Source organism: Panthera onca, chromosome B1 (assembly GCF_046562875.1).
Source record: "Panthera onca isolate mPanOnc1 chromosome B1, mPanOnc1 haplotype 2, whole genome shotgun sequence".
NCBI classification, from domain to species: Eukaryota; Metazoa; Chordata; class Mammalia; order Carnivora; family Felidae; genus Panthera; species Panthera onca.
Window position 1 is genome coordinate 91470335 of NC_138342.1, and position 20882 is coordinate 91491216.

Sequence of the window (20882 nt, forward strand, 5' to 3'; positions counted from 1 at the left end):
ACCTAGAACCGAAATACACACACAGATACAAACACACATCATTGTCACCAACACGGACAACAGCAAAAATGGGCCTAATATGTATCAGAGAGATTAGTTTTAAAATGGATATATTTTCTCTTTTTCTAAAAACTTTTCCATGGGAATCCACAGGAACACTTTAAATATTTACTGCCCATGGATCTACACATTCTCTCAGCCAAAATTAGCAGTAATTCCCAAACATTAGCATGCCATCAGAATCACCCAGAGGGCTTATTAAAACAAATTGGGGAGCTTCAACCCCTGAGTTTCCAATTCAGTAGGTTTGGGATGGACCTTATAATTTACATTTTTAACAAGCCGCTAGGTAAGGCTGATGCTATTTGTTTAAGGACAGGTGGAATAGCATAAAACAAAATTAGGAATAAACAGGAAGATTAGAGAATGGCACTGATAAATATATATTGGACCAGTGCAAATTTAGTGAAACAGAATTTTGATGAGCCTAATACATTTGAAAACTATAGAAGGCCAATTTAGGATACTGGCGACTCAAAATTTCTTTGTTTCTAGGTCTCTTCACAGTAATTGAGGTTACTGGTGTTTGCTCTTAACATATCTAAAGTGTTGTAAAGTTAGAGACAGGGTTTTCTCCTCATCAGAAAAATCACTTTGTTTCACTGGACCTCAGGTTCCTTATTTGTTAAAAGTAACAATTTAATTCCATGTTCACATTTCTCTTTAAAATGAAAAAGAATTCATCGCAAGTTTCCTCAATTAATGAAGGTGTGTTGTAAGATGATGATGATGATGATGATAACAATAATAATAATAATAATACACCGGGAAATAAGAAACCAGGATCTCAGACCCCAAACACATCAACAAACAGGACCTACAACAAAGCCAGCTTTCAGAGGTAGATGGAGTTGGAAACTGGATGGCCCTTCAGAATCCAGTGTAGCTTTTAGAACCTGGCTACCCTGGCATCATATCAGCAGGCTCGTAGGTGCCGGTTCCAGAGTCCTAACATCACCATGACTTTGTCCTTCTTCATCTCTGCTTCCGTATCTCTCTTAACTTCTCCTCCCACTGCCAAATGGACATAACTCTCCCTCCTGCGGCTTCTGCATTTCTGTGTGATATATCCATGGTGTACCTCCCAGCTTTTGCCACCATTTCCTGCTTGCCATTTCTGTAAGCATTGCATTCAAAGCCTAATAAAGGATGAATTGAGATCTGCCTTGTTCACGGCTACACCCACAATGCCTACCATAGCGGTTGGCACATTGCAGATTCTCAATAAGTATTTTGTGAATGCATAAACTTCCCATTTAGGCCAACATGGAGTGGCCCACTCCAGATATATCCATATTCATAACCAAGACGGCAAGGCTACATGGTATAGAAGTTAATCTATTAGGTGTGAGAAAAAAAAATTGAAAATCTGCTTTGCTCAGCCGGAGTCTATGGGCTAGTCCTCAGAACATGAATATTCACCTATGGATATTCACCTGTGGAACTCCCTCAGCCTGTTTGGGTCCAGCAGAGGAAAGACAAATTGGATTGGTTAAGGTGGGTTGGGGAATGCAGAGGAGTGAGTACAATTCCCCTTACTAACTGTCTAGGGTCACCAATTAGTCACTCCATAGAACTCTGTGAGTCAAGCCACAGGATTATCCCACTGGAGGAGTGAAGGACCTGGGATGTTTTTGCACTTACTCCCATTAGTTATTGATGGGGGTGGGAAAGGGGGCATTCGTCCTCTGGTACATCTGCCTGCCCACACTGCCACGGGAAATTTTCAGGCTGTCAGAATTCAGCCACAGTGGTTACTACAATGGTAAGGCGGGAGGGAATGGGCCAGGCAACTGACAGTAGCTGTTACAGACTCTCTTCCACCCTATGGTCATGCCTGAGAATGTCACTGCCCTAAGGATATCAGAATTCCATCAGTAAACATAACTCTACTTCCTTAATTGTCTGACTCTCAACACCCATACCCAGCAGCAAGTCCACACAAAGTCCCCACTCCTCCAGAAAGTTTAGTAGCAGCACAGCTACCAACCGCCTGTACCCCACCACAAAACCCAAAAACAGAAAACAAAAATCATTACAGCAATTCCCATCCGCTAATGCAATTTTCTGCATCCTTGCTCTCCACCCAAACTCTCCCCTCCATGTACGCCCACACTGTGAGCTCATTGAGAGAAAGGCCTCTTTGTTAGTCATTCTTAAATCCCCAACATCTCGCAGAGCATGGGGCAGGTAGTTGGCATTCAAATGTTGCTTGAATGAATTAACTAAACTGACAAGCCTCGTTTGGATCCATGGAATCACAAAGTCTAGCCTCAGAATCCCACACATGCTATTCTGGCCATTTAGTTCCGACACAGAACATGCTCACTGCTTTGCCAAATTCAAGCATTGATTCCGATACTTGAGAACATTGCTATTTCTCAGACAAAGCCATGAGGAACTATGGAGCTACGGTACTCCATTTACCACTTTTAGGACAAGAGAGAAAAACTGCTAAGTAAATACTAATACTTTTATTTCCTAAACACCCAACAGCATGTACTACCAGGGCCCTTGGCACAGGAATAGCACGTCTATTCCTAAGGGCACCAACTACCCTTAGGTACTACAGGGAGCAGAGCTGATCTTTGTCTCTTCTGTTCCATGTACAGATACGGACTTGTGTTTTCTCTGATTAGATTGTACGCCCCCCCCCCCCGCCAAGAGCTTACAGTTTAACGCGTGTCTTCTGCTTCTTACATAATCCTCCAAAGTACCTGGTAGAGTGCTTGGCATCTGAAGGATTGTCAATAAACCGTGGCTGATGGATAAAATCTCCCTGCAAATAGGTGGGACAACCCTAAGCAAGCGTTAATAGCTAGAATTTCTTCAGTCTTGAAAGTAGTCAGTGTCTAAAACCTGGAAAAGAAGCCACTCTGACCACATCAGTACTCGGGAATGACTAAACATTTCATGTCTGCAACCAGCATGTTTGTTTTCTTTAAAGTCATCTCCAAAAGTAAGTGAGCATATAGTGACCTAAATTATTCATTTTTATGACCCACTGGTATATAATAAACAGCAATCATAAGGTAGACTCAAAGTTTAGCAGTAGATGGCACTAAGAGCATTCATTCCAAAGGTAGGCCCTGAAAGACTCAAGCCCTGGAAAATATAACCGAATTCTGGGAATGCCTATTAGTTAGCATAAATGAGGTTTCAGTGGAGACTTTTCCACTCAAAACTCTTGAAATGTTCATCTCTTTGCTTTTCAGGCCTTCTTTTGGTTACTAGAAGCAAAATCGAAAGCAAATGTGTGGAGTGAAATAAAAATTAGGAACTCTAACTGTGTAAGACTAACTCCTGCGCTGTGATTTGACAGGGTCGGGAGCTAGGAGGAAGGATTCAATTTTCAGCAGCTCTGCTCCGTCCCTGAAGCCTGCCATGTGTTCCAGCTAGGCCTTGATCTGCAGCCGGCCCTGTTTACTATGTGACAGACAGCTGTTCCCTCCCGGCTCTCCGCCATCATTCCTCCTCCTCCTCACACGCCAGCCCTGAGCAAAATAAGGCACTTGCGGAAACTGCAGCCCAGTGTGAGCAGTGTTTGGCTAGAAAGCTCAGGATCAGATGAGGACTGATCAATCAAAGGGTTTCCCAAGGGACATATTAAAAAAACAGCAGGCAGAAAAAGAAAAAAAGAAAAAACGCTCTCGTACACGAGACTACCAAGATATAACACTTACAGTATGCCACCAAAAATCTTCTTGTACTTTTTATCATATTTGGTTCTATTTTCAGCTGTTAAAACTTTCCCTTCACCTGGTGGGCTCTTTCTGAAATTGAGACGCCAGCAGAGGGAAGCTCAGTGCAGATCGTGATTGAGAGCTCCCTGCGTGAGCACTCAAATCATACCTGGAGACTGAGACGCTATTGTGTCTGGCAGGGACTGCCATCTGTAAATGTCCAGTCCTTCTCATCAGGCTCAGGAGTCTCACCAGCACATTTTGATCCAACACTTTAAAAGCTCTTTACAAAAATAATTTGGGGGACACCTGGATGGCTCAGGTGGTGAAGCATCCGACTTCAGCTCAGGTCATGATCTCACCCTTGTGGTTTCGATCCCTGCTTCAGACTCTGTGCTGACAGCTCAGAGCCTGGAGCCTGCCTGGATTCTGTGTCTCCCTCTCTCTCTGCCCCTCACCTGCTTGCACTCTGTCTCTCTCTCTCTCTCCTTCTCTCTCTCTCTCTCTCAAAAATAAACATTAGAAAATAATAATTTAAAATAATAATAATAATAATAATATAATATTATATTATTTATATTATATTTATATATATAAATTATATAATTTATATATATATAAATTATAAATTATATAATATAATTATATTATATTATTATTATATTATTATAATAATAATAATAATTTGAGGTGGCTTGAAAGTATTCGAACATCTGTGTGTGCATATTCTTTATTGGCATATATGTGTATATATTTACACAAATGTATGCAGTCAGAATAAAGAAAAAAATAGTGCAATAAAAAAGAAAACACCAAGTCTTCTTTCAATTCTATAGGTACAGATATATTTTAATACAGTTTGCTTTCATGTTCTTTTATATTTTCTATTTCTGAAAGACAATGATTTGAATAAAGTGGAAAGGATTGTGGAGCCCCAAATACAGAAATTCACCTTTTTCCTTACAATGTCTTATTTTATAATTCTGAATGCTAAAGGACATGGTTGGCCATCTGTTAGACTGTCGACAGTATGCTGGCTGCAGCTGGGAGGTTAGGCCCATGATCTCCCCTGTTGCTCCCAAATTAGCAATTCTGTGATCTTCATGTCCCAGATGAATGTTTTAAGTTGCTTTTAAAACATTTTTCCAAGAACATTGTCAAACTCAAAAGTAACTGATTCATACATTTAATTACCAATTCTATTGGTATCTTTTCTGTTCAAACAGGAAGCTAAGAGCAGGGAGGAATGGTTCCATGGGATTCCATTCCATTGAAAGTGGAGAAATCCATGCAGGCAGTGACTGAGGCTGCATCAGCTTCACATTTGCAATACTGCCATTCCATGGCTGAATTGCAGTTTCATTATAGCTCCCATCTTCAGAGTTTGTAAAATTCACACCAAACTTGGGAAGAAATATGCCTATGAAAGATTATGAAATTTATTTTATCTATTTGCTTTAGAGATGAGAAAAACAAAACGCATGGAGATGATTTAGAGCTCAAGAAATCTCATTACCATGTCTGGCTGCATTAACATGGTATGGACACAGGTCATAGTTTAATTAAGCACCTTTCTTAGGATTCCTATCCATAAATACAGCAATGGCTCTAAGGGGAGAGCATAACAGGTCCTACTACACTGACCCCCATCACAAAACATTTTTATGCTGGTGAAACATGACGAAAATAAAGGGCAACCGGGGCAACTTTGAAGAGTGAAAGAAGTTGTTTGTTTGTTGAATGCAACTTAACCTCTAAAAAAGTGGAAGGGAGAAGGGTAAAACTGTTGCTAAGTGCTAGCCCCAAACCTGGGGCAAGGCGAGTTTAAAGGATAATTGTATGGACTGTTTATAACCACCTCGAATTATTTTTAGCACCAGCTGGTAGGATAAGTTTCCTCGCCCTATGATGATGCTCCTTAGTACCCACTCACAGCACAGGTTTTGGGCAATTACCCCTTTGAAAATAATCATGTTTGAGCATTTCCACCATGCCAGACACTTTAAAATACATTTTCTACCATCCTGAAGAGTAAGTACTTAAAATACCAGAGATCTAATTGGTATTATTCCTACCATTGCACAAATGAGGAATCTGAAGCTCAGAAAGATTATTTACCTTGCCCAAGCCATACTGCTAATATTGACGCTACAGAATCCGAAATTCCATTTGACTGATTAAAGCCCATGCTCTTCACACTATACCAGACTGCCTTTCAATCACTTCTGCCTGCTGAGGGGAGAACTCTGTAAAAAAAATGCATATTTTTTTCTAATGAGAGGATGAGATGTATATTTCTATTTTTCTAATGAGAGGATTCTAATGTATTTTTTCTAATGAGAGGATGAGATGTATATTTCTTTCTAATGAGAGGAATGAGTTTCTATTACGTTGAAGTGCATTGTTCTTAAATCAAAATAAGTAGTGGAGACTCCCTTTTCTACTTAAAAACATAAAAACATCTAAACAGAAATTAATGTGTTAAAACTGTTGTTCACTTAGCTATGGAGGCATTTCTATTGGCAGAATGAATGTTTTGGGGTACAAATTAGTGCTTAATTTTAGAAACACATTTAAAAAATTTTTTTAGTGTTTATTTTTGAGAGAGAGAGAGCGTGAGCAGAGAAGGGGCAGAGAGAGGGAGACACAGAATCTAAAGCAGGCTCCAGGCTCTGAGCTCCAAGCTGTCAGCCCGGAGCCCCACACGGGGCTGAACCCACGAACTGCAAGATCATGACCTGATCCAAAGTCGGACACTTAACCAACTGAGCCACCCAGGTGCTCCAGGTAGTAACACATTTTAGATAGAAGCCCTTAAAGTGAGGGCTTCCCTGGTAAAGCTTCATTTGTTTAGTAATGAGATGAATCGAATACATTAAAAATTGGATGATCACCAATCACAAATGGGATTCAAGATGACGACTACAGTGAGTTGCATCGTTTTCATCACTTGGGCAGAATAAAAGGATTACTCAGGCAAAAAAAAAAAAAAACAGGATTATGTAGGATCTAATTGTGGCTTTCCACTGACTACCATAGTCAAATGTCTTGAGCTCAGTAAATCTAAAGTCCTTGTTCCATAAAATGCACTAAATAGTACCTAGCTCCACTAAGCTATAAATTTCTATGATATATTCAACATACCCACTCACTGTATAAACCTTTTGGATAGAGACAACTTTTGAATAGTATTGGAAGAAGAAGGTGGAGGAAGAGAAGGAGGAGGAGGAGGAGGAGGAGAAGGAGAAGGAGAAGAGGAGGAGGGGGGAAGAGGAAGAAGAGGAGGAAGAGGAAAGAGAAGGAGCAGGAGAAGAAGGAGGAGGACGAGGAGGAGGAGGAGAAGAAAAAGAAGGAGGAGGAGGATTTGAAGAATTCATCACTGACACTGATTGCATCCACATATTCAAACATATTCCAGTAACACTGCATTGTCTAACTTAAATCAATGAACACTCTCTGCCATGTTTTAGTCTATCAAGACAAGATATAAAGTAGAATGAAAGTCCTTTCAACGTTAATGAACTGACTGCATCTTTAGAGCCCCTGCTCTCTGCTGCCTCTCTCTCCATTTTCCACATACCCACTAGTTAAAATATATTGGCTGTATTGGTTACCAATACATATAAAATATATTGCTTTCATAATTTAAGGATATTCTGTAATATATGGCTTATACTCTTCAAAAAGGCTAAGGTCAAAAAAAGGTTGAGGAAACTATTGCACATTAAAGGAGAGTAAAGAGACATGACAAATAAATGCAAATAGATGCTCTTGGGTCGAATCCTAGACTAAGGAGAAACTAGTTATAGGGGATTATATTGACATAATTGATAAAATTTGACCATGGGCTATAGATTAGTTAATAGTATAAAATCAATAATAAATTTCCTGAGTTCATGACTACACTTAAATTATGTGAGAGAATTCCTAATTCCTTGTGCTTAGCAAATACATACCTGAGGTATTTAAGGATAAAGGGGTATGATACCTCTAACACACTCTCAAATGGTTCAGAGAAAAAGATAGATGAATATATTTATATTTATACATATACACATATAGAGTATGTATCTATACATATGCACATACATATGTGTGTGTGTATAAAGACATACATACATACAAGCATGGGCTTATACATTCACATGTAAATATATATGAAAGAAAAAGAGAATTTTATAAAAAAATATGACAAAATAAAAACTATTATTAAATTTCAGCAGTAGGTATATGAGAATTCCTTGTACTATTCTTGCAGTTTTTTTGTAAGTTTAGAATTATTTTAAAACAAAGTCACAAAAAATTGTCTCAGAACAAACATTTTACAAAATATGTTATCAACTACCTTATGAGTAAAGACCTATTGTTTCATATACCCAACCAATGCATCATCCAACACATAGCCTATCTTCTGTGAATAATATCCTCCTGTGTCTTAGATTTGCTCCTTCTCTTCATTCCTTTCAGCCCTGAATCTTAGTACTTTATCTGCTATTGTAGCCATGTGATAGCTACCATGTCCCTGCCCTCATGGCTACAACTGATTGGATAGGCATGGGTAGGCATTTGACCCAAGATGGGCCAATCTAAGAATCTGTCCATGATTTTTTTTACTGGTTGTAAAGGACACCTAACTTGGGTACTGTCTGATGTTTGTCTCAGTGTGGATTCTCCCAAAAAAGAAGATTCTGAAAGAAGGATTTGGGTTCAAATAGCTTATTTGGGAGATGTTCACAGGAAGCATGGTAAGAAAGTACGGAAATGAGATGAGGAAAAGAAGCAGGCAATAACAAAAGATGTTGAATGCTGCCGGGGACCCTCTCAGAGGCCCATAGTACAAAACTCAGAATTATCCCCCTGCAGAGTAAGGAGAGTGTTTATGCACCAACTCCCCATCCCTCTCTGGCTGAACTTAATCCTAAGCATACAACCACTTGGCACTTCTGGCCTGTCCTATCTGCCATCCCAGCCAATATTGTCTGATAGAAAAATGCAAGTGCTCAAGGTAGGAAGCCTGGGACAGAAAGGGGAGCAATTCTTCAGCCACAGAGGACTTCATGGGTGGACCAAGGGGTCATGGCCAGGGCAGCAACAGTGTCTAGTAAAGCGGGTATTGGTGGAAATTTCAAAAGTTGCCAGTGAGCTGTGCTTCCTGCCATGTGGAAGAGTCAGGTCTAGAGAGAAAGAGAAGGAAGCAGACTTGCAGAGAAAGAGGAGAGAGAGTTGCAGCAATGGAAGCGGTAGCTCCAGCTGCTCTTGAGGCCCAGACCCCAAGTCTTTCCATTCAACCTTTTCTAGGATTCAGTGAGCAATTAAAATCACCTTTATATCTCAACAAATTTGAATTGAACATGAGTTCTGTCATGCTGGTTTTTAAATATGGTGAAAGAAAGATAAAAACTCATGCCTGCCTCTTACTTTATAGACAGCCAATGCAAACATGATTTTCCTTTCTCTTCTTTATTTTCCAGTCCCTGGTGCAAGACACTTAGATACCTCTTTTGAAGACATATCTTTTGAAAGATGAATCTTTGAAAGATACATATCAAAAAATATCTTTTGAAACAAAAGAAAGTTGACTTTTAAACTTATTAATATATTATTATCTACATCCTTATGATAAGTTACCAACACTTTCACACTAAAATCCCATCATATGAATGTGACCGAAGTAGAATAACAATCATGAACACTTCAGCTGAGACCTCTGTATTTCCCTCTGTAGTAGGGTTTTGCTTCACCTCTTTTTAAGTTGAGGCCATTTTTAAAATTTATTCAAATATTTTCTTTCTTTATCCACTGCCACATATATCTCTGTACAACCAAAACTCATCAGAATTCATAAAACATTCTCCATCTATCTTGAGGATAATATTGTGGAAAAGTATTCCATGATTTCTATCTCTAGAATGGACTTTACATTTTTTGAAAAAAAAATCTGTTTCCTAGGTATAAATTTTACACTAACTGAAAAAATGTCCGGTGGTAAAAAAAAAAAAAAAATCTAAAAGGAAGTAAAATACAATTTAGCTTAGAAAAACAACTCAAATAATTTATTTTGTGAGGCAGGAAACAAAAACATATTTATTTCCTGATCCTGAGAACACAGTAGTGTTTTGAGACCTAAGGAAGATGGATGATTTTAATGTGCAGCTAAGTTGAAAAAAAAATGAAACAGAAAAAATATCAAGATATATGCAATACACACACACACACACACACACACACACACACACAGAGCATAAGACAACCCATTAAAAAACATTCCTCAGAACACATTCCTCATGACATTCTGGAATTTATACTGTAAAGCATATATGGAATATGTGCAAGTTAAGACGCAGGCAAGTCAGTGGTACAGGAATGCAGATCATGGGATGACCGCCATCACCAATTTTTCCATACCCATCCTGGCTGTTTAACTATGAAGAGTCTATTGATCAGGCTGTTTTCAGCCTTCTGAGAGTAATATTTCAAATCACACTGTGGATGTATATAAGATCTACCCTAAAAGTAATACTTATATAGATATTAACAGTGCAGACAAGGATATTTTTTCATGAGATTTTCACAAACCAGTCGTCTTCTTTCTTTCTTAATTTTCATCTTATCTTATTATGGCTTTATGGCTGTTTTTTTTTTATTATTATGGCTGTGTTTATACAAACAGGAAATTGAGAGTGTGCTTCATTTTGAAATTATTAAATACTCTGTCTAGATTACCCATATCAAAGCAATTGTCAGAGTAATTTTTTTAAGGCAACACAAAAGCAGGACATTTCCCTGAATTATCTGGATAGCTCTCAACTTTATAATTCATTCAATAAGAATAAAAATAACCTGAATATAATTTTTACCGAATTGTTCTTCAAATATGGTGAATAATAAAAATTAACACCTGCCTCTTATTTTGTAGACAGCCAATGCAAGCATGATTTTCATTTCTCTTGTTTTTTTTCCATTCCCTGGTGCGAAACACCTAGATGTCTCTTTTGGAAAATAGAATAGCGCAGGATCAAACATGGGAGTTCTGGAATCACAATTAGTTCTTTATCTTCTATGTACCTCAGTTTCCACATCTCTAAAACTGGGGTATTAAATTCATAAAGCTGTAGTAAGGATCAAATGAGGTGAACCCAGTAAAGCATTTAGAAATAATTGAAAGCAGAGTCCCAAAGAGATATGTGTACACTCGTCGTCATAGTAGCATTATTCACCATAGCTAGAAGGTAGAAGCAGTTCAAGTGTCCATCAATGGAAGAATGGATAAACAAAGTGTATATACATACCATGAAATATCATTCAGTCTTAAAAAGGAAGGAAATTAAGGGTGCCTGGGTGGCTCAGTTGGTTAAGAGTCCGAGTTTGGCTCAGGTCATGATCCCACTGCTCTTGGGTTCAAGCCCCACATCAGGTTCTGTGCTGACAGCTCAGAGCCTGGAGCCTGCTTCAGATCCTCTCTCTCCCTCTCTTTATGCCCCTCCTCCACTCACATGCACACATGCTCTCTCTCTCTCGCTCTCTCTCTCTCTCTCCCTCTCTCTCTCTCTCTCTCTCTCCCTCTCTCTCTCAAATAAATAAACATTAAAAAAAATTCTTTAAAGGAAGGAAATTCTGACACATAGCAAAATATGGATGAACCTTGAGGATATTCTGCTAAGTGAAATAAGCCAGTCACAAAAAGATAAATAGTGCCTGATTTCACTTACGTGAGGTATCGAGAGTGGTCACACTCCTAGACAAAAAGTAGAATGGTGGTTGCCAGTGCCTGGGGGAGAGGCAAAGAGGGAGTTGTTTAATGAGTATAGTTTCACTTTTGCAAGATGAAAAATTCTGGAGATGGATTGCCCAACAATGTGCATATACCAAAGACTATTGAACTCTACAGTTAGAAAGGTCTAAGGTGCTAAATTTCATTATGTGTATTTTGCCACAAATAAAAAAAAATTTTAATGGAAAAGAAATTTTAATAAAAGATTTTATTTTACCTTAAAAAAAAAGAAAGAACGCTTAGGAAGTGCATGACATAGAGAGCTTCAATTAAAAGGGGCTATTATCTTTGCTTTCCTCTTTCTTTCTAAAATGTTCTGATCTAGAACTAGGTTCTTTCTTGGGTAGATATTTAATAATCACAGAAGCTACTCTCTGGGTTCAAATGGAAACAAGCAATTGACATTTCCTAGGGTTGTTCAGGGGGCCCTGCGTGGGGATAAGCCCTGTGAGGAAGGAAGTGCCTGGAATCAGATATCCAAGCAGGGATCAGAAGCACAAGTGGTGTGCTCTCTGTGGGGTGGCGCTAAAAAAGCTGGCAGCCAACCAGTTAGCTGTTTATGTAAATGAAGGAGAGCTACTACGGATTCTGGTTCTTGATCCTGCAGTGGGTCACTATAAGCTCTCGACGGGCCATAAAAGGAGACTAAGAGGAGGGCAATTCAAGCACAAGAAGAATAAATAATATCCATCAGACCCATGGCATTCAAAGCTCCCGTCAACTGCTCTGACAGCAGGGGTGCTACCGGGAGCTGCAGAGATGCTGAGTGATAGAATGTGACACGGAGTCGAAAGGACACAATAAAATAAACCAATCATTGAGGAAGGGGCTATAAATTCCAACACCTTGGAGTAAACTCAACAAGAAATATGCAGGGCCAAAAAAAAAAAAAAAAAAAAAAAAAGAAATATGCAGGGCCGACATAAAGAAAAATGCAAAATTTTACTGGAGAATATAAAAGTGTCTTAAATAAATGGAGCACAATACCTTAATAAGAAGAATTAATGTTATAAAATTTCAAATCTCCTAAACATCATTTATAAATTTAACATAGTTCCATTAAAATTCCAATGCCAAAATTATACAAGAAAAGAATAAAGATGAATTAAAACTCTTAAGCAAAAATAACTAGGCAATGTAGTTCTGCCACATAGGTCAATGAAACAGATTCTAAATTCTGTGATACATCCAAGAATATATAAGGATTTAGAATTAGTGAAGCACTTTTGTAATCAACACAGAAAGAGTAGATTTTGAATAAATGGTTGCTTTAAAAATTTGTTAACTCGGGAAAAATACAGATTCCTTACGTAATGTGAAATATCACCATATGTGCATATTTCAATGTAGTTTGTATTGTGTATCAGGAAAATGCAATCAATGTATTACTCATATAATTTTTAAAAAGATTTAAAAAAAGAACTCAAATGACCAGTATAACTTTGAAAAACTGTTACTCATTGCAATGTATTTTTTTTTTTTTAAGTTTATTTATTTATTTTGAGAGAAAGCAGGATCTTGAGCCAGGGGAAAGTAGAGAGAGGGAGAGAGAAAGAATCCCAAGCACATCACAAGCCTGATGTGGGGTTCTAACTCATGAACCGTAAGATCATGACCTGAGCCAAAATCCAGAGTCTGGTGCTTAACCGACAGAGCCACCCATGAGCTACTCATTACAATTTAGGTCACGCAAGTTAAAATAATGAGATAGGAATTTAGCCCACCAAATTAGAATTTTAAAAATGATAGCACAAGTACCTACGAGGGTTCAAGAAAAAGGGCACTTCCATTAACTGCAAGTAAGAACTTAAATTAGTACAATCTTTCAAGGAGCAATTTGGCAATATGCTTCCAAAGTGTTAAAAATGTTAAGACTTTTTCACCTGACTTCCACCTCCAAAAATATGTTAAGACATAATGAGGACTTCAATCTAGAAATATTATGAACTATGTAACCTGAAAATATGAAATATTTTTCTGCTGCAAAACACTCAGGAATGTTGGATTAAAAATAAACTTATTTTTTAAATTGCTAGTGGAAAGAATGAGGGGAGGGAGAGGGAAAAATGAGGGAGAGCTATAAAACAAAACAAATTCATTTTTGAGCCAAAACTTCACCAGCCTCAGAGGGGTTCATTAGTATCAGTAATCAGGGGGCTTTTTCTAAACACTGGAAATACATTCAAATGATTCAAGATTCAAGTCTTACAAAAGAAAGAAGGAAGGAAGGAAGGAAGGAAGGAAGGAAGGAAGGGGGAAAAGAATTATTCAAAACCTTTCCTCACACCACTCTCCAGAGGCAACCATTCTTAACCAGTTTCTTGTGTGTCTTTCTACACAGCCTTATGTTTATTGTGGTAAATATGTATTTGTAGACTTATTTTTAATCCATATGGTATCACACTATACACACTGTTCTGCACCTTGCTTTTTTCACTTAAGAAAAGAGTATTTTAGGAGCACCTGGGTGACTCAGTTGGTTAAGCGTCAGACTTTGACTCAGGTCATGATCTCATTGTTCATGGGTTTGAGCCATGCTTCGGCCTCTGTGCTGAATGCATGGAACCTGATTAGGACTCTCTCTCTCCCTTGCTCTCTGCCCCCTCCCCATCATGCTCTATCTCTTTTTCTCTCAAAACAAACAAACAAACAAACAAACTTAAAAAAAAGAAAAGATTATTTCATTCCTACTTATAAAGAGCACTCTCATTCTTTTTACCGGTGCACAAAACTCCATCTAATGGCTGAACTATAATTATTTAGCCTATCTCCTATGAACAGGCATTTAGATTATTGCCAATCTTTACTACAAAATAGAGCTTCAGTGAGTAATATTGAACAAAGGTCACTTTGCACTTACACAAGTGTGGGAAAATAGGTTCTACTTACATAAATGAAAAAAGTATAGGGCAGAAAACTGCCACCACTGGGCAAAAGTGACCAAGGTTAGCTAGTGAGATGTTATAATGGAATCACGAGTAACTTGTTATATCATCTGCAGGAAATTACTTTCCATCTGATGCCAATATACTATTGTAGTTTGATCACAAACTCCACTCGCCCCCCAGACCCTTTGCTTGTTACACACACATGTTAATGATTACTGTCTGATTGTTTTCTCCACATTCACAGGTATAAGATCTTGTTTTCTTCACGTTCAGCAGGTGGGTAATATCTTGAGCGCTCAGTAAATACAGAGATGAAACCCCTGTTCGGAGCTCTTGTCTCCTCCCAGACGTTAGCCTCTCTTGTATTCAATTCTGTGCCCACTCTCTTGCTGCACAAAAGAGAACTCCAGACTCATAGTCTGCAACACACAAGTATGTCTGAAAAAAAAAAAAATTCCAAGAAGTGGAATTGCTATGTAGAAGGATAGAGCCAAAATATATATATACATATTATTAAATCATCCTTAGCTGTTGCATTAGTCCATACACTTACCATTCTTGTGGGAGAGCACCTGTTTCCCCAAACTCATGCTAATATTGTTAACAATGTTAATAATGTTAACAATATTCCATGTTGTATGGAATTGTTGATATTTGCCCATTAAAGAGCAGAAAAACAGTACCAGTGGTGCTTTAACTTGATTTTTTCTTTTTATGAATGAGGTCAACTATCTTATCTTAGGTTTCAGGGCCAATTATTTTACTTTTTCGTGAACTGTCATATCCTTTACTCATTTTCAGTTGTTTGGGTTTCTCTTCTTATTTCTTTGGTGGAGATTTTATATTAATAAAATTAGCCCTTTGGGGTGCCTGGGTGGTCCGACTCTTGATTTCAGCTCAGGTCATGTCTCACAGTTCATGAGATCAAGCCCTGCTTTGGATTCTCTGTCTCTCTCTCTGCCCTTCCTCCCCCCACCCAATTCACTCTCTCTCTCAAAATAAATAAATAAACATTTTTAAAAAGGTAGCCCTTTACTTATGATTTAAAATTATTTTTTTGTTTTCATTTGTCTTCTGTCTCTGTTAACAGCTTCATTGAGATACGATTGATATACAAATACTGCCCATATCAAAGTGTGCAACTTGAAACGTTTTTAAATTTTTTTTTTAATATTATTTATTTTTGAGACAGAGACAGAGAATGAATGGGGGAGGGGCAGAGAGAGGGGGACACAGAATCTGAAGCAGGCTCCAGGCTCCGAGCTGTCAGCACAGAGCCTGACGCAGGGCTCGAACTCATGGACCGTGAGATCATGACCTGAGCCAAAGTCAGGATGCTTAACCAACTGAGCCACCCAGGTGCCCCGAAACATTTCTAATGGCTTTAATTGAGGAACAATTAACCTGCAGTAAATGATATACATTTAAAGTATACAGTTTGGTAAATGTTTACCTATGTATATACTCAAGAAATTATCACCACAATCAAGATAAAGAACATATTCCTCACCCCCAAAAGGTTTCTTGTGCCCCATTGTAATCCTTTTCTCTTGCCCCCTCAGCCTCCCATCTCATCTCCCAGACAACAGCAGTTATGTGTTCTATATCACTATTGATTGATTTGCATTTCCCACCATTTTATGTAAGTGGAGATATACAATATATACTTTTATTAATCTAGTTTCTTTCACTCTGCATAAGTATTATGACATTCATTCATGTTGTGTGTACCAATAGTTCATTCTTTTATTGCTGAGTAGTATTCCACAATCATCCCAAATGATCCTCAAATGGGCTCAGAAAAGGTATATATATATATATATATATATAATATATATATATTTAAAATATATATATAAATATATAATCTATATATTTAGATATATAGATACATAGATAGATAGATAGATAGATAGATAGATATAGATAGATATAGATATAGATAGATATCTAGATAGATAGATTCACATACATGTACATTTAGAGAGAGAGAATATGACAAAGCAACTGGAGCAAAATGTAAACAATTGGTGAAATTGAGAAAAGGATATATAGGAGTTCATTGAACTATTAAAAAAAAAAGAAGCTTTATTGAGATAAAACTTACATACGATACAATTTATCCATTTAAAGTGTGGGTACTGTGGCCCATGTTTATGCAATCCTCTAGGGCATCTGCAAAGCCCAGGTGGCCCATTACCAGAAATATGTGGATGAGGCTTCAAGAGATCAAAGATGTCTTAATCTAGTATGATCAGATCTTGCTGGTAGCTGAGTCTAGTCACTGCAAATCCAAGGAGTACAGAGGCCTTGGTGCACACTCTGAAATCCTACTGATAAGCCACTACAAGGAACAGGCTTCACTTTTGTATGAAACAATGGTTGTAGGATTTTCAGATTTAAAAAAAAAAAAAAAAGAGGTGAGGAGTTCTTCCAGGTTAAGATTATGTGAATACACACATCTACTTTTCTCCCTCCCTAAATTCCACAAAATTATAATTATAATAAATGAGTTACGTTTAATATCTAAACCAACAAGTGTGGGGAAAACAGTAGAAGAAACAGCAATAACATTTTAGAAGTTGGAAGACATAACGCGAGAAAATTGCTCTAGCATCCCCAAGAAACCTAAATCCCAAGCTGGCAGCAAGGAAGGTTCAAAATCAACATCATTTGCACCATAGTCTCAGAAGGATCAGAAATTGGCAACACCAGAAAAATCTGAAACACAGCGTGAGAGTCCCTATGTGGGTAGTGCTCGCTTTGGCAGCACATATACTAAAATCGGAATGGTACAGAAGGTGTGGGTAAAAGCTGTTTGAGAAACAGTAAGATCTCGGGTCTCTTACTCCAACCTAGACAAAACAGAGAAGGGATGCCATGAGACCATATGTCTAGTGAATTGCTGAATGCAGACACCCCTCACTTTCTTCCCCAACACCACCCCAACATGCTGACAGCCAGAAAAGAAACTGACAAACTCTTTTCCCCACAATCTGACCTTTCTAAGAGCAAGACTCTAAGACACCCACCTCAGAGTTTCCCCTGGAAATGCCGCCCCCCCTCCAAGTTCTGAGTCACTGAAATACAAAGTTGAAAAGTTCTTCCCACAGGCTCAGTGTGTGTATCCGTTTTTTAGGCTCACACTTTCTTGATCATGAGCAGAGAGCCAACTGATTACAAACCTAATGAAGAAAGCCTCTACCACAGAAAATGAAAACTAAAATAAGCAAGCAGTGGGGGGAGAAAGAAGGCAACTGAGGAGGAGAGAAAAACTTAGAAAAATACATCAAGTTATTTAAAAGAAAAAGAGGAAGAGAATATGTTGTATATATGAAACAAAAATAAGATGCAAAAAAAAAAGAAAAAAGAAAAGAAAAATAAACACATAGAACACAGAAAAGAGCCCTAAAACATTAAAAATACAATAGCAGAGGGGTACCCAGGTGGCTTAGTTGGTTGAGTGCCCGATTCTTTTGTTTTTAATTTTTTTAATGTTTTTTCATTTTATTTTTGAGAGAGAGACAGAGCACAACTGAGAGAGGGGCAGAAAGAGAGGGAGACAGAATCCAAAGCAGGCGCCAGGCTCTGATCTGTGAGCACAGAGCCCAACGTGGGGCTCAAACTCACAAACTGTGAGATCATGACCTGAGCCAAAGTCATCACTCAACCGACCGAGCCACCCAGGTGCCCCAAGGGCCCGACTCTTGATTTTGGCTCAGGCCATGGATTATCCCAAGGTTGTGAGAACAAGCCCCATGTCAGTCTCTGCATTAAGTGTGGAGCCTGCTTAAGGTTCTCTCTCTCCCTCTCGCTCTCTCTCTTTCTCTCTCTGCCTCTGCCCCCTCCCCTGCTTGCACTCTCTTGCTCTCTAAATTTTTTTTTTAATTTAAATAAAAAAATACAATAGCAGAAATGAAAACATTGATAGATGGATAGATGAAGTTGAGAAAATCTCTTAGCAGAACAAAAAGTCAAAGAAATGAAAAACAGAAAGAAAAGAAAGTTATAACACCATTCCAGAAAGCTTAGCATCTGAGTAATGAGGGAAAGAAGTCATCAATGAAACAATCTGAGAACATTTCTTAGAATGGAAGGACATGAAATTACGGATATAGAGGGCAATCACTGGCACGTTACTGTAAAATTTTAGAGCTCTGGGAAGAAAAGTAATTTCCTAAAATCTTTCAGTGAGAATAAAACAAATTATATATCAAGGATCAGGAATACGATCCTTTATCTCTTTCAGAGATAATTACTGAATATTCACACGTGAGACAGTGTGATGTCTGGAGTTTTATTTAAAATAATTGAAAGTTGACTAGGAAGCGGAGGGTGAGCTATAGATGCAACATTATTGGCTAGGAATTCATAATTGTGGAAGCAACGCGGTAGGTATGTGGGGAATCATTACATTACTCTCTCTTTGTAGATATTTAAAGGAATCATAGAAATGGTTTGGATTTCTCAGCAACACTAGAAACAAAAAGACAGTGAAGCAATGCTTTTAAAATTCTAAATGAAATTTATTTCCAGACTAGAATTCTATACCTAGACAAACTATAAATCAGGGGCAATGGAAATGCCCAAGTAGATCTTGGCCTCAGATGAATCAATGGCAGTCTATGCACTGTATTAGGAAGTAAGACAGAGTGTTAGGGTGCAGATACAGGTAAGTTCATATATTTGATAATGGAAATAAGTGCTAGTTCTCTTCAGATTGCTTCTGATTGCTTTACTCTGTGGAGCATCATAGTCTAGTGGGGGTTATGGATATATAATGTTTAATACTAAAATAAAATGTTCTAAGTTCTATAAGTAGAGCCATATATAAGATCCTTTGGAACCTCAGTCATATTATGGTTCAAGAAAGGTTTTATGGGGTCGGTGATGCCCGAGATATGTCTTATGGAATAAGCAGTTATATAAATGAAAAAGAAAGGGAAAAGCATTCAAGGTAGAAAGATCACCATTAATAAAGGTGCAAAGGAATAAACGTGATGGCATGAATAGAATATAGCACAAAACCGAGCACAAGAAGTGTGCAATAAATACTTACTGGAATTAATTAAATCACTTGGTGTTTTTATGGACTTGGCATATCTAACATAACTGGAGGCCAGGGATGAAACCAGAAAGTATTAAGCAGCTGTCTTGTTATCCAAGTGTTACACTAATTATGAAAGAGCAGAGTCAAGAAACAAGGTGCTGAAAACTGTACAGGCGTGCCTCATTTTATTGCACTTTGCTTTACTGCACTTTTCAGATAATTGAGCTTTTTAACAAATTGAGGATTTGTAGCAACCTTACGTCAAGCAAGTCTATTGGTGCCATTTTTCCAACAGCATTTGTTCACTTTGTGTCTCTGGGTCACATTTTAGTAATTCTCAAAATAGTTCAAACTTTTTCTTTTTTTTAAGTTTATTTATTTATTTTTTGAGAGATAGAGACAGCACGGTTTGGGGAGGGGCAGAGAGAGAGAGCGAGAGAAAGAGATCCCAGGCAGGCTACAAGTTCCACACGGAGCCTGAACTCACGAAACCGCGAGATCATGACCTCAGCCAAAACCAAGAGTCTGACACTTAACTGACTGAGCCACTCAGGCGCCCCTCAAAATATTCAAACTTTTTCATTATTATTGCATTTGTTATGACGTGATCTTTGATGTAACTATTGTAATTGTTTGCAGGCATCACAAACCACACCCATATAAGACAGTGAACTTGATAAATACTGTGTTCTGACTACTCTACACAGCAGCCATTCCCTCCCTCTGTCCCTCTCCTCAGGCCTCCCTATTCTCAGAGACACAACAATCTTGAAATCAGGCCAATTAATAACCCTACAGTGCTTGTATGTGTTCAAGTGAAAGGAAGTCACATGTCTCCCACCTTAACTCAAAAACTAGAAATGTTGGGGTGCCTGGGTGGCTCAGTCTATTAAGCGGCCGACTTTGGCTCAGATCATGATCTCGTGGTCCGTGAGTTCGAGCCCCGCATCGGGCTCTGTGCTGACAGCTCAGAGCCTGGAGCCTGTTTCAGATTCTGTGTCTCCCTCTCTCTGACCTTCCCCCATTCATGCTCTGTCTCTCTCTGTCTCAAAAATAAATAAATGTTAAAAAAAAAATTTTTTTTTAAAACAACTAGAAATGATTAAGCTTAGTGAGGAAGGCATGTTCCTATACAATATAGTATAAATGTAACTTTTTATACACTGGAAAACCAAAAAATTCATTTGACTTGCCTTATTGAGATATTCACTTTATTATGGTAGTCTGGAACCAAATGCTCCCTGGCTGATATTTCATTTGTTTAATTCAGAAACGCTTATCTTTTTTAATACATTTTTTAGTTTATTTTACAAAACAAAAATGTTTTTCAGCCTACAAAATATTTTAAGCACCTATTTGTATAGACACTCTTTATACAAAATAAGTCCTTGGGGTTTTTATAGTCCAATGGAAGAGGCAGATGTTAAAGA